This window comes from Streptopelia decaocto (genome assembly GCF_964273445.1).
Source record: "Streptopelia decaocto genome assembly, contig: HAP1_SCAFFOLD_45, whole genome shotgun sequence".
Taxonomy (NCBI): Eukaryota; Metazoa; Chordata; class Aves; order Columbiformes; family Columbidae; genus Streptopelia; species Streptopelia decaocto.
In genome coordinates this window covers 844,265-857,857 of record NW_028117033.1, presented here as the reverse complement: position 1 = coordinate 857,857, position 13,593 = coordinate 844,265, and the positions used below count along the sequence as shown (strand labels likewise).

The 13,593-nt window shown below is 53.3% G+C and overlaps 2 long non-coding RNA genes across 4 annotated transcripts in view; one reads left to right on the top strand and one right to left on the bottom strand.

The window, feature by feature from the left end:
• The window catches only part of LOC309451970, a 626,315-nt gene that overhangs the window by 242,761 nt on the left and 369,961 nt on the right, over positions 1-13,593 (bottom strand). The gene's annotated exons all lie outside the window — the stretch shown is intronic.
• Positions 5,002-6,477, top strand: LOC309451971. The gene is made up of 4 exons (XR_014186375.1): positions 5,002-5,094; positions 5,670-5,754; positions 6,144-6,259; positions 6,431-6,477. It is a non-coding gene; the product is annotated as an uncharacterized lncRNA (long non-coding RNA).

The following is a 13,593-nucleotide window of genomic DNA, read 5'->3' as shown; positions in this document are numbered from 1 at the left end:
GTCACTGATCCCTAGGAATGACAAGGTGCTGCTGACAGGCCCAGTGTGCCAGTGGTTTGTCTGTTCCTTGATTGTGTTATCAAGAGGGTGAGAACAGGGTGGTGAAAAGAGAGAAAGGAATTTTGCCAGTGTAGCTATACCCATGGACACCCCGGTGTGATGCGCTTCCTATTTATGGGCTGCCCTACATCTACTGGATAGAGAAGGGACAGATCTTGTGACGCTTCTGAGGTGGGAACGAGTTTCTTGCACAAAGGCACCGAATCTGTCTGCAGTGCTGTCTGTGTGTCCATCCCACACTCACTGTGAATGGGGATGGCTGCCCTGGACAGGACCATCGCTGTCCCTCCCAATGCATGTGGGGGTGTGTGAGAGCCTTGGCACCTCACGTAAAATCGCAGGCCTATAACTCACATTAAAGGGAATAACTGTCTTGAATTCGATTTGTCAATAGAATTATAGAATAATTTCAGCTCTAAGAGACCCTCAGGATCATTGAGTCCAACCATAACCCAACTCTAGCACTAAACCATGTCCCTAAGAAATCCATCTAAACATCCTTTAAACCCCTCCAGGGATGGTGACTCCACCACTTCCCTGGGCAGCCTGTTCCACTGCTTCACCACCTTTTCCATGAACAAATGTCTCCTAATATCCGATCTGAACCTTCCCTGGCACAACTTGAGGCTATTTCCTCTTGTCCTATCACTTGCTACTTGGGAGAAGAGACCAACACCCACCATGCTACAACTTCCTTTCATGTAGTTGTACAGACTGATAAGGTCTCCCCTCAGTCACCTGGGCACACGTTGCCTCGTGTTCAGTTGCTGTCAACCAACACCCCCAGATCACTCTCTGCCAGGCAGCTTTCCAGCTACTCTTCCTGAGCCTGTAGCAGTTGTTGTGACCCAAGTGAAGGACCCGTGCATGGCCGTGTTAAACCTCAGACCAACAATCAAGCTCATCCAGATCCCTCTGCATGGCCTTCCCACCCTCCAGCAGATCAACACTCACACCCAACTTGGTGTCATCTGAAAACTTACTAAGAGTGCACTCGATCCCCTCATCCAGATCATTGATAAAGAGATTAAACAAAATTGACCCCAATACTGAGACCTGGGGACACCACTCATGACCGGCAACCAATTGGATTTGGCTCCATTCACCACAACTCTTTGGGCCTGGCCTTCCAGCCAGTTCTTTATCCATCGCAGATACACCATCCAGGCCATGAGCTGCAGCTTCTCCAGGAGATGCTGTGGGATACGGTGTCAAAGGCTTTGCTGAAGTCTGCCCTTGAAGGCCAAAGTAGCAATTCTGCTGACCGCTCTTCTAACTTCTCCAAGGATAATCAACTCAATAATTTCATGATCACTACACTCAAGGGGACCTCCAATGAGCCCTTCTCTATTTACAACAACAGATCCAGTGGGGCTCCTTCCCTGGTTGGTTCACTGACCAGCTGTGTCAGGATTGTCTTCCATACACTCCAGGAGCCTCCTAGACTGCTTCCTCTCTGCCATGTTGTACTTCCAGCAGACACCTGGTAGGCTGAAGTCCCCCATAAGAACAAGGGCTGCTGATCGGGAGGCTTCTCACAGCTGTCTGTAGAATATTTCATCTGCCTGTTCATCCTGGTTGGGTGGCCTGTAACAGACCATCCCCTAGGATGTCTGCTTTGTTGCCCTTCCCATTGATTCTTACCCATGGACACTCAACCCTATAATCACCCTCATAAAGTTCCAAACAGTCAAAACGCTCCCTAACATACATGGCTTCCCCACCTCCTCTCCTTCCTCACCTGTCCCTTCTGAACAGTTTATATCCACCCATTGCAGCGCTCCAGTTCTGAGAGTCATCCCACCATGTTTCTGTGATGACAATTAAATCACAGCTTTTCTGCCTCACAAGCGCTTCCAGCTCCTCCTGTTTGTTGCCTGAGCTGCGTGCATTCGTACAGATGCACTTCAGCTGGGCCATTGATTGCACTGGGTCGGCAGACCGAAGGGCATCATTAGCACTGCCCTCAGATGCCAGCATGTTGCCCTTGGCTGTGCCTCTGCCACATCTGGTTTCATCCCCTCCCCTTCAAATCTAGTTTAAAGCCCTCTCAATAAGTCCTGCTAATTTAATATGGGGGTCAATGGGGGGCAATGGGGTCAATTAGGGACAATGGGAGTCAATGGGGGTCAATGGGAGTCAATGGGGATCAATGGGGATCAGTGGGGGTCAATGGGGGTCAATGAGAGTCGATGGGGGGCAATGGGAGTCAATGGGAGTCAACGGGAGTCAATGGGGATCAATGGGGGTTAATGGGGGTCAGTGAGAGTCAACGGGAGTCAGTGGGGATCAATGGGGGTCAATGGGAGTCAATGGGAGTCAATGGGGATCAATGGGGATCAATTTGGGTCAATAGGAGTCAATGGGGCTCAATGGGAGTCAATGGGGATCAATTTGGGTCAATGGGAATCAGTGGGGGTCAATGGGAGTCAATGGGGTCAATGGGAGTCAACAAGAGTCAATGGGGATCAATGGGGATCAATAGGAGTCAATGGGGATCAATGGGGGTCAGTGGGGGTCAATGGGAGTCAATGGGAGTCAATGGGGATCAATGGGGATCAATGCGGGTCAGTGGGAGTCAATGAGGATCAATGGGGGTCAATGGGGCGGTCAATGGTCCATAAAATAAGACTAAGAATCACTTTTTTGTGGTAGTTTTGTAACACCGTCTGAACTTTGGTCAACGAGAGGAAGAGTGGTTGACAGAGTCTGTTTGCTGAGAGCAACGTGTTCCTGTACCTTTCCCGTAGTTCTGTGGTGAAGGATTCCTTCCCTTGCAGAGAGGACTGCGAGACCAGCTCCTGTCAGGTGGGACTTTGCCTCCAAACGAGGTGCAGCCTCTTCCATTGTGACATCAGCCACTGCCGTTGATGTCACAAAGCAGCATCAGCGCTGAGGTCAGCACAGCAGGGTATAAGACCAGGGGTCTCCCTGCGCCTCGGTCACTCTCGATCTTGAGGGAACTGAGATCACAGAGTTTCTGGATCACTGCTGAGCGAGTGAGATGCTTGTTACCTGCACCTCAGCAGGTACCAAGGGACAAACAGAGAAGGTTCAAGGTCTGAACAGGTATGTTTGAAAACTCCTCCTCCCCTTTCCCTAGGTGTGTTTCCCACCTCATCAGCTGGGTGGGTGGAGGGTGGGCAGGAGAGGAACACGAGGGCAGCCTGGGAGCTGGGTCTGGAGCTGCTGGAAGGCAGCAGCCGCCTTTCAGTCTCCTCATGAACGCAAGGGCTGCGCCCAGAAAGTCTTTGATCTCTGCAGAATGAGGGACAGCTCCATTTTGGATGGGACAGAGAGAGTCCCAGGGGTGGCCCAGACACAGCCTGCCGCAGTAATTGTGAGAGCTCAGCTCCGTCCTGTATTGTGCTCTGCAGGGTGGGTTCTGTCCCTGAGCCTGCTTGGTTTTCCTCTCCACGGGGACCAGAAGGACACCAGCGTGTCCTCTGTTGGCCGTGGGTCTGACTTGTGTTCCTGACAGAGGAGGTTTCCTTGGGAAACCTGGTCAGCTCCTCACCAGGGCTCTGCCTCAGGAAAGGGGCTCAGGATCCTCAGAGGGGTGCAAGGAGTTCTCTAGGAGAACAAAAGGGATTGTTTATTCCTGATGAGTGTCGCTGTGAGCCTGTTGAGAGCCTCCTGGAACAGGCAGGAGGAATTTCCCCCTTGCAGAGCGGTGTGTGCTGTGTCTTGGCAGATCAGGCTCAGCGCAGCAGGGCCCAGACACCAGAGGGTTTCTTTGGCGCTTCCTTGGTGCCCGTTGCTTGCCAGCACGCATTGACATTCAGCCACCCTCCCTCTTTCCAGTCTGCATTTGTCTGCAGTTCTGCCAAGAGAAGGGCCAGAGATAACCTGGCTGCTAAAGAAACACTGCGAGAGGGGAGACACACACCCCCCTGGCAGCTGTTGGACTGTAGGGGCACAGGCTGAACCTTCTCTTGAGAGGGTGGAGAACAGGAGCAGCACAAGTGTCCATTGGATGCTGGGCAGGAGAAACAGCCATTTGTTATGTCCCTTCCATTTCCAGAGAATCCCTCTCCAGCCCCACAGATGTGAAGTGTGGCCACAGCTCTTGTTGCAACTCCTGCTATTAGTCCAGAGTCAACCTTGAGCCCTTTGTCCCTAAGAAAACAATCTTTGCCATGACAAATCCCCCACTGGTGCAGCTGGTGACACCTCCAGCAGTGACTGGAGCTGGTGCAGGACCAAGCCAATGCACACGGCAGGAACGCCAGGCTCAAGGGCTGCAGTCCCTGCTGCTGCTCTCCAGTCTGCTGCTGATCTGCACGGGAACCGCCAGCTTCACCAGCCTTTTCTTTATCTGCTCTGCAGGAAGATGAAGGCGCTGAAGGCATCGACCCTGGTGCTTCTCGGTCTGTTCTCTTTCGGTGAGTCTCTGCAGAGCTCCAACCTGAGGACGGTGCTTTAGGAGGCACTCGGGGCTCCATCCTGCCCTGTTCCGCTTCCCCCACTGTGAGCAGAGGAGCTCAGCCAAGAGCAGAAAGTCCCCACAGAGCTGTGCCGGTCCCTGCTCCAGCGGGACGGGTGTGGGTGAGGAAGGGCTGAGCCAGTTCCCTTCAGCCCAGGGAGAGGCCGTGGCTGAGCTCTCCTGCCCCAGGGGCTGAGAATCTTCTGCAGGACAAGGAGCACAGTCCAGGGCAGGGAACGTCTGTCTATTGCGGAGCCCATACGCCATGATGGCCACTGTCAAAGGCAACAAGAGGAGAGACAACTATGGCACTCGGGAGAGACACAGAAAGGGGAGCGGGCAGGCCGAGGCACAGCCCAGCCTTAGACTGAGTTCTAAGCTCTGGTTTGTGTCTGACAGGTGTTTACCATGTGGGACAACTCGGCACCTTAACCCTCTGGAGCGCTGCACCAGAGATAGGAGACCTCAGCGCAACCCTGTCCCTGCCCGTCCAGCTCCGTAAGCTCCAGGAACAGCTTTATCATCTGCGCTGGAGCACAAAGGATGTCACTGAGCGGGCTCTGCAGGAAGGACTGAAGCAGGCAAAGCTCCCAGGCTTTACCGGACGGGTAAGGGCACAAGGCAGAAGGATCTGCTCAGGGGTTTTATCCTCCCTCCGTCCGCATGTATCCTACTCCATTCCTGTCACAGCCAACAGGCTGGTGCTGCTGGAACAAGTGCTGCCATGGCCACGCTTCCTTTTCCTGTTGCTCCACACTTCCTTATGGGGAAGAGAGAGCGTGATGGGAATGACAGCCATCTGAGTCGGACCTTCCTCTGCGCCCAGATCTCGGGTCCTCCTCAAGGGAGGGCTGGAAATAAAGAATGGTCTCAGAGGTCCAGAGTTAAGCCAGGCCTATCTCATGCCCAGAAGGCTTGTCTGTCCGTGCTGCCTGGCCTGGGGCCTCTCCACAGGAACAGCCCCTTCCCGCAGCTCCAGCATTCAGAGCACTGGAGTGAGCAGCCCCCCATTTCTGATCCCAACAATCACAGCAGAGCAAACCTGGGAGGCTTCCAGGCAATGTGGGCGTTCCCTCCATCTGAAACCGGCCTTGTCCCCGCTCACCTTGGCTGGCCTTGCAGGGTCCTGCTTGCCCCGGTCCTTCTCCTTCCAACAGGCGCTCTCCTTTGTGTTCCTTCCCAGGCTGTTCACGAGATCATCAATCAGGCTTTGGAGAAGCTGGAAGAAATGCAGGTCCCGATGCCGGATTATGCCCTGAAATCAGCAGGTACTGTGACATTGTACAAACAAACCAGTTCCAAAGCGCCTCCTGTCCAGATTGACAAGATGGGCATTGGAACGTGCCCAACGGTAAGAGAGAAGGGGTGAGAAGTCATGGGTCACCTTGTGCCCTAAAAGTGTCCCCACTGACAGAGCCTGTAATGGGCCAGACCCCATGGGAAGCACAGGAAGGCTGGTTCACATTCTTGCCTATTTCCATGGCCAAATATGACAGTTTGATGACTCCCTGCCATCTGTTCCAGAGGGGTCGTGCCAGCAAGACAGAGGGGAACCCACTGTAGGACATGGATGACAACTGAGAAGCCTTTTCCAAGTCAACAATGTAATATTCCTCCTGACACTGCCTGGTGATCATGCTCATGTTTGAATTTCCAGGGGCAGCCGTCATTCTTTCCAAGACTTCTCCATCCCTCCGGACTGCCAAAGCAAAGGTGTTCTTGTATTCCCTGCCAGTGATGGATTACATGAGATCTCCTGAGCTGATTCTGGAGGTAGAAGCACCAAGAAGCAGTAACACAAAGGCTGGGAGAATGAACCACACATGCTGCTCCAAGTGTCCTTCCCACCTGTCTTTGCTCCTCGAAGCTTCTTCTCCTGCCCCCTTCTCTCATGGACCTGCTCTCCTCCTGTGTCTCCCTGCTGAGTGTTTCTTGTCCTTTCAGACGGACAATCATCCTGGCAACTGCTGGCCCTTCCCAGGGAGTCAGGGACACGTGTTCATCAAGCTGTCCGTGCCGGTCGTTCCCAGAGCCGTCACCATGGCCCACGTCTCAGGGACAGCGTTCCATGCAGAAAGCATCTCCGGAGCTCCCAAGGACTTTGCTGTCTATGTAAGTGATTTCTCTGGAGTCGGGGGCAGGCGGTTGCACAGCATTGCTAAGCAGGGGGTGAAGATGGGTCAAAGATTCTGGTGGCCTGAAGCTTCCTCCTGTCTCTCAGAACAAACAGGCTCCTTGGTGCTGCTTCCTTCCCATTGTATTCCTCTTTTATTCAATGTACCACTCAAAAAAAAATCTCCTGCGGCAAGCTGCTACTCCAGGAGCCACAGGGAAAAGGAGCTGGACAGTGCATGGTCCTAAACCTTCCTAAATCTTCCAGGTCCTAAACCTGTCTTCCAGTCCCAGTGCATTCGTGACCCTCAGGTCACCTCCCTCTCACTGGGATCGTCTGCTCCTTTTCTGACTGCCAGCCTGGACTCGTTGAGTGGGCAAGTGTGACGTGCTGCCCACCTACAGTTTCTCATCTTGTCCTTGTGCTCATGGTCCTTGGACTCCATAGCTGAAATAACCCCATACTTCACTGGCTGAAGTTCAGTCTCCCATGGTGCACCAGACGCTCTGTTTTCTCCATCCATCTTTCTGTAGGGCTTCAAGGAAGAACACGAGGAGCAGGGAACGTTCCTGGGACAGTTCACTTTCCAGGCAGCACTGAATCCCAGTCAGACCTTCCAGCTGAAGGTACGGGGACACAGAGGGAGGGGAACTGCAGGAGAGGAGGAGAAATGCGGCTGGATGGGGAGAGGCTTCCCTGCCAAAGGGTACAGGCAGCCCTGTCCTTGAGCGAGTGCCACGCTGCCTTTCTTCCATGCTGCGGCTTTAACTTCCTGGTGGCGCATGGCTGGACTGCCATCTTCTCTTTCATTTTGGGGTTAAACTTAGAAGTGCCACAGTTGAAGCTGGAATCAGCTTGACTGTCTGGACCCCAAGTGCACACAAGCGGCTGCATCCCATAGGATGCAGGACTGCTGGTCTGCCAGTTAGAGACCAGAAATACTGGGCTTCCTGAGGGTTCTGTTGGTGCTGGCAGTGAGTAGTGACAGGGAGGCCATTCTGTTTCCGTGGCTTTCTAGAGAAGGCAACGAGACGTTATACTGACCCCAGCACTGGGTCTTCTGACTGTGGAAGCCTGTGCCCCAAAGCAGGCGAGAGCTTTCCAGTGTATTTGCTGAGGCACCTGGTCGCTGCTTCTTCCTTTGCTGTTCTCATGGCCCAATGAGTGAACATCTGCACCACGACAGGTCAAAAGCCCCGTGGGGCAGCAGGAAGGAAGCTGCTGATCGAGGCCGTCGCTGCGGCACTTCTGTCTGTGCTCACGGGCCAGAGAGGAAAAGGCGACTCATTTCTTCTTGTCCTTGCAGAACGAGCTCCCTGGGGTCGTGAATTACATCAGGCTGCAAGTGCTGAGCAACTGGGGCCACCCGGACTACACCTGCCTGTACCGGTTCAGGGTGCACGGTGATCCGCCCAGAGATGGGGGAGACATTCCTGTTTCTTCTATCAATAAATTCCATTAATGTTCACCCAGTCGAGTTCCCGTCTGCTTTGCCTGTGATGCTGCCTGGTCCTCCCTGAGCTCACTGGAGCTCCCTGTCCTGCTCTAAACCCACCAGCTTATGGGAGACCTCAGGAGTACACAGAAAGATTTTCCTAATTAAAAGAAACGGGAAAACTCAGTCACAAATCTGCAGAAAGCCTGACATCCACACTCTTGCTGCGACACAGGAACATCAGCAAAGCCCTGCCTGGACACCAGAGATTAAATTAATGGACAGTTGTCCTATGCAGGAAGCAACTAAGGATCGACTGAGTGGAACCATCTGTTGTTACCTGCTTTCACAAGAGGCACGTGCAGCTTCAGCTGCCATCTTTCAGTCTGTTGCCGATGAGAAAATGGAAGTGTGTGTTTTTGTAAGAAGGAAGCCTTAATTGGAAAGTTGGTTCATGGACTTACTTGCCTCTCTGGGCACATCTCGAGTTAATAGCCCAGGAACTGTTACAGAGTGATGAGCAAAGCAACCCCAGGACACTTAAGAGATCCCATACCCACACCAGTTTGTCCTTCCTTTTGACCCCAGCTCCCCAAGGCAGGAGCAGGCAGGGCAGTCGTGCGCTCTGGCCGCACCAGGGAGGAGAGAGCAGGACCAGCGCTTGGCAGCCGGGGCTGGGAACAGCAATTTGTGCTCTGAGCTGGGGCTTAGTCCATGTGCAAGCCCAGCACGGGTCCAGATACCAAACTGAAGGTGTCGGTTCACCCCCGGTGCCACACACACGGCACCTTCTTCCATCGCCTCCTCTGATGAGCTGTTTTGCAGCCCCTTCCAGCTCAGCCCAGCTCAGACACCTGCACTCTGGCTCAGGGCTGCCTGGGGCTGGTGACCCTCGGGGCAGCAGCAGGAACCGCTCTGACCCTGGTTGGGGGGCTGTCTCTGGGCTGAGCCCTCGGGCCCAGGGCTGCTGAACTGGTGCTGAGGTCGACAGGTCCCCATGGCCTGTCCGTGCTGGGAGACACCTGCTCCTGCAGCACGCCTGGTTCTGATCCTGATCCTCATCCAGAAGTACACTTTAGTTTTTTTGTTTTTTTGTTAAAACTGACGTTAATTCAGGTAGAGGCAGAGGGGAGATATAAGCAGGGGCTTTTAGTCTCTATAGGGACAGACAGAGGCTGCGGTGGGTCCTGGAGGAGCTGGGAAAGGTGCCTGGGAGCAGGGAGAGCACGGGGAGATGGGGACAGAGGGGCAGACAGAGCAAAGAGCCGGTGCTGGCACTGAGGACACTGCTGCTGTGCAGGTGCTGCTGGGGTCACAGCCCCAGAGCAGTGACAGACATGAACAGGCCACTGGCTTGTGCTGGTCCCCGGTGGAGCAGAAATCCCCCTGCAGCCTCTGGAGCTCCACGCAGGAGCAGTGTCGCCACCACGACGGTCCTTTCTGCACCCCCTTGTTCTACCCCAAGGACGTCGGGCTCAGGTCCCACACGATCCAACACGTCCTCACCAACCACCGCTCCCCTTCCCGCCCTTTGATGTCACACACAGACAGTTGCCCGCAGTCCATGGGCCGCCCCTGTGAAACATTCATGAAATGTCACAACACCCCGCTGAGCTCCTGGAGCCTGTGGCTTTGGGCTCCGTCTGTTCCGTGGCCACTCCGGACAGCACTGGTGTCTGTTCATGGGGTCACGGGCACCAAACCCAGCTCAGGTGGGAACCGAGAGTGTCCCGTCGTGTTCAGGCCCAAAGCGCCATCTGTAGCATCTGCCCACCCCTTTGAGTGCCCAGAGCCTCCTTCTTGGGGCCGAATCCTCATGTTTAGGGTCCCAACGTGTCTTTTATCACCCACGGCCTTTGTTTAGAGCCCACAATGTCATTTTCAGGTGAAGCTCGTTGCCTGGCAACAACCACCCAGAAGTCTATGGGGAGTCAGTAGACCCAGGACAGCCAATCACACTTGAGGAGGTGGGGCAAGTCAAGTGATTGATATGTAAGCAGCCAATCAAGCTTTGAGGCCTCCAGGAAAGTTGGCGAGAGTTGAACAAACTGGGCAGCGCTCAGGGCCGGGCTGTGCTGGCTACACCAATCACATCTGGTGGGAGTGCAGTACATAGATGATTGACATGCAGACTGACCCATCACTTGATAGGAGTAGCCAATGGGAAATCCCAGACAGCCAACCAGAGGAAACAGGGCCTCAGGAAAGGCGGAAAATGTGGGGGGAGTAACCCCTCAGGCAGCCAATCAGAGAGAGCATCACTTCAGAGCAGGGTGGGCCCCAAACCAGGGCAGAGCCAATCAGCTGCAGGATCAGCTCAGGGGAGGAGACTGACAGCCCTCCCGACCAATGGTGTCGCAGCCCAGGCTGAGCTTTGCCGTGGCCACCCTGGAGCTGCCCCACGGCTGAGCAGCCCCCGGCCCAGCCCTGGGGCCCTTTTTCCTCCCTCTGGGGCCCTGGGGCTGTTGTTGCTGCCTCTGGCTCAGGTGTGCGTGGGCTGCTCTGGCCTTGTTCTCCTGGGCGGGGGAGGGGGCAGGGGGCGCTTGCTGGAGAGGAGCTGCTGGGGCTGGAGCTGGAGAGAGCAGGAGAAGGGGAAGCAGCTGGAGGGTGAAGTGCAGGGATCCCCACAGCTGCTGCTGCAGCTGCACAGAGACAGCTGCCCCTCTGGGCGAGGAAGAGTCCCTGTGAGCAGCCTCAGCAGAGCAGATCACAAACGTGCCCCGCAGGGTCTGTGTCAGTGAGGAAAATTACTGTACGGCCGTATAGTGTGTGTGTGTGGTGTGTGTCCGGGAAGCCTCGTGGTGTAGGAGCTGTCAGACACCGACGTGTTCTCTTAGGTGCAGGATGGGCGAGCGACTGGAGCTACAGAATAGGAGGGGAGGAGAAGACAGACAGACAGAAGTGCCTCAACTCCACAGCTTGCCTGGCAGTGCAGAGAGCAGGAAGTGTGGTGACTCCTGGGCCCTTGGTGACATTTCACCGTTTTGTGTCCCAGTCCCTCCCTGCTCCCTCCTCTTTCCTGCTGTGCCCTTCTTCCTCTTCATCTCTTCTCCCTCTGTCCCTCTGCTGCTTCCTCACCTATTCCTCCACCCTTCTGAATCTCTGTGCAGGGTTTCTCGTATCTCCCTCTCCGTCTCCACCCCTCTGTGTTCTCACCATCCCTGGTTTCTCTTTGTCGTCATTCTGGTCTGTTGCTCTGTCCTGCTCCGTGCCCCATCATTTCTCACTGTATCCCTCTGTCCTGCTCCCTGCATCTATTCCTGCCCCTCTTCTTTTTCACTCCCTCTCCATCTTGCTGCCCACCCCAGGATTTTTTCCCAATCTCTATCCTGCCCCCAACCCTTATTGTTCTTTCTCTCTCCTGCTCCCTCTCTGTCTTTCTGCCTGTCTTCCCTTTCCCTGCTGCTTCTTTCTCCATCTCTGTCCAGATTACTGCCCCTTTGCCTTCTTGATGTCTTTCTGTCCTGGTTTTCTTTCTGTCTTCCTTGCCTGTTCCCAGCCCCATCCCTTCTCACTATATCTCCCCTGTCCAGCTGGCTCTGCCTTTTCTTTGTCTTCTCTTCCTCTTTCCTGCTCCTCAGCCCTCTTTTCCTCTTCCTCCAGCTCATTGCTGCATGTTTCCCTTTTCCAGTCTCTTCATTTTGATCCGAACTTTGCTTTATTTCTCAGAATTTCTTTTTGTCTCTCCATCTGTACATCCCCTCCCTGTCTTTCTCTAGCCCCTTCCTGCTTCTCCTCCTCCCCCCTCCCTATCCCTCTGTCCTGCTCCTCAGCCCTGCTGTTTCTTCCTCCCTGTCTCATCACGGCTCCTTGTCCCTTTTTGCCTTGATCTCTCCATCTCTCCATCCTTTTCCCTGTGTGTTTCTTTCTCTCTCAGCTCCTCTGTCTTCTCTCTTGTCTCATTTGTCTCTCTCTAGTCCTCTGTCCTTCTCCCCAGCAGCTTCAACTGAATGACCAGGTGTCCGTGCACTCTGGTGTTTCCTCATCCCTGCCCTGGGGAAGATCTGTGTCTGTAGGGCTGGGGATCATTTAGGAGCTGGTCTCCTTCTGCAGACAGCAGAGCTGGGTGCAGCTACAGCAGAGGTTGTTCTCAGCTGCTGCTTATGCAGCTTGTTGGAAGAGCGGCTGTGGGGCTTCTTTGGAAGGGAGGTTTCTTGTTCTGTGCTAACTGCTCCTCGGGACCCTGCACAGGAGCGGTGTTGGGGTCTGCAGGGACGGGTGGGACCTGCTGTGATTCCTGGTGAATGTGAACTCAACTTGTCCTGATGTCCTCAAATGAAACCAGACTGACTGTAGATGGTTTTCTTGCCTGTTTCAGTTCCAAACTACATGTTTGGCACTAAAACAAATGAGACTTTGTGCTGTTTTTCAGACGTCAGTGACTGTGAATCAGCTGAGAACATCACTGCCTTAGGTACCAGGGCAGGTGGTCTGTGATCAGGGATGTGGACTTGCATGGCGGTGCTTTTATGAACATTTTATGATGTCGCCACTTGAAAGCCCTTCATTTTCCTAGAAATTTTAAGATGATATTTCTTATTCGGAGGTTCAGACTCTGGTTGGACTTGATGTTGAATGGTCGATATAATGGGGTCCATAGAATAAGAATCTCGCTTCCTTGTTGTTGCTTTCTAACACTGTCTGAATTTGGTAAGCAAGAGCAAGAGTGGTTGACAGTGTCTGCTTTTGAGAGTAACGTGTTTCTGACTCTCCCTCTTTTTATGATGAAGGTTTCTGCCTGCACTATGAGTTTGCTGGGCTGTGAGGCTGTGTTGGAGCAGCAGAGGTAAGAAGTGGTGGCTTTAAAGGCATTGAAGCTGTAGTAAAACTAGCAGGAAAAGCTAGTTTCTTCCTAGAGAGCTGCCTGACAAAAATCTTCCTAGAGAGCTGCCTGACAAAAATAGTTACAAGTAAAGACCCTTGAAGTTGGCTTTTTTTTTCTAATTTAGTCTTAATATGGAGCTTTTGGTATTGATTGATTGATTGATTTCTGGGAAGCAAGAAGTGAGAGCCTGTGCACTCCCATAGGCAGCGCTGCCTCCCAAATAGGTGCACCCTTCTCCACTTCTATTCCTTCCATGCTTGTGTAGAACAAGGCCATGCAGTAGTGTGTAGATGTGGTGATTCCTGTAATAAATTTTGACTCGATCTTGTAAATAACAAGAATTTATTTAGAATCCGGCAATAAGCAAAGACAGCGCTGGGTGCGGCCTAGAGACCTCAGTCTCTCTCACGGCACGCGCACACACTAATTCAGTCCTCTGGGTTTTATATACCATCTCTAGTCCACAGCTTCTGCGTGTAACTTTCCAACTCATGGTGTGCCTTGCATCATGTGAGGTTGACTCTTGTGTAGCCAGTTTCCGTCGCCTTACTTTGGTTACTTATTAGGTAAATACATGGAGCAGAACAAAGCAAGCAAGCATACAAAGACTTCTCAGAACTCAAACAAACATCTCCTGGTTAGGTAATTACATCAAGCAGGACAAAGCAAGTAAACATACAAACAAACATCTCCTTGTCAGGTAAATACATCAAGCAGGACAAAGCAAGTAAGCA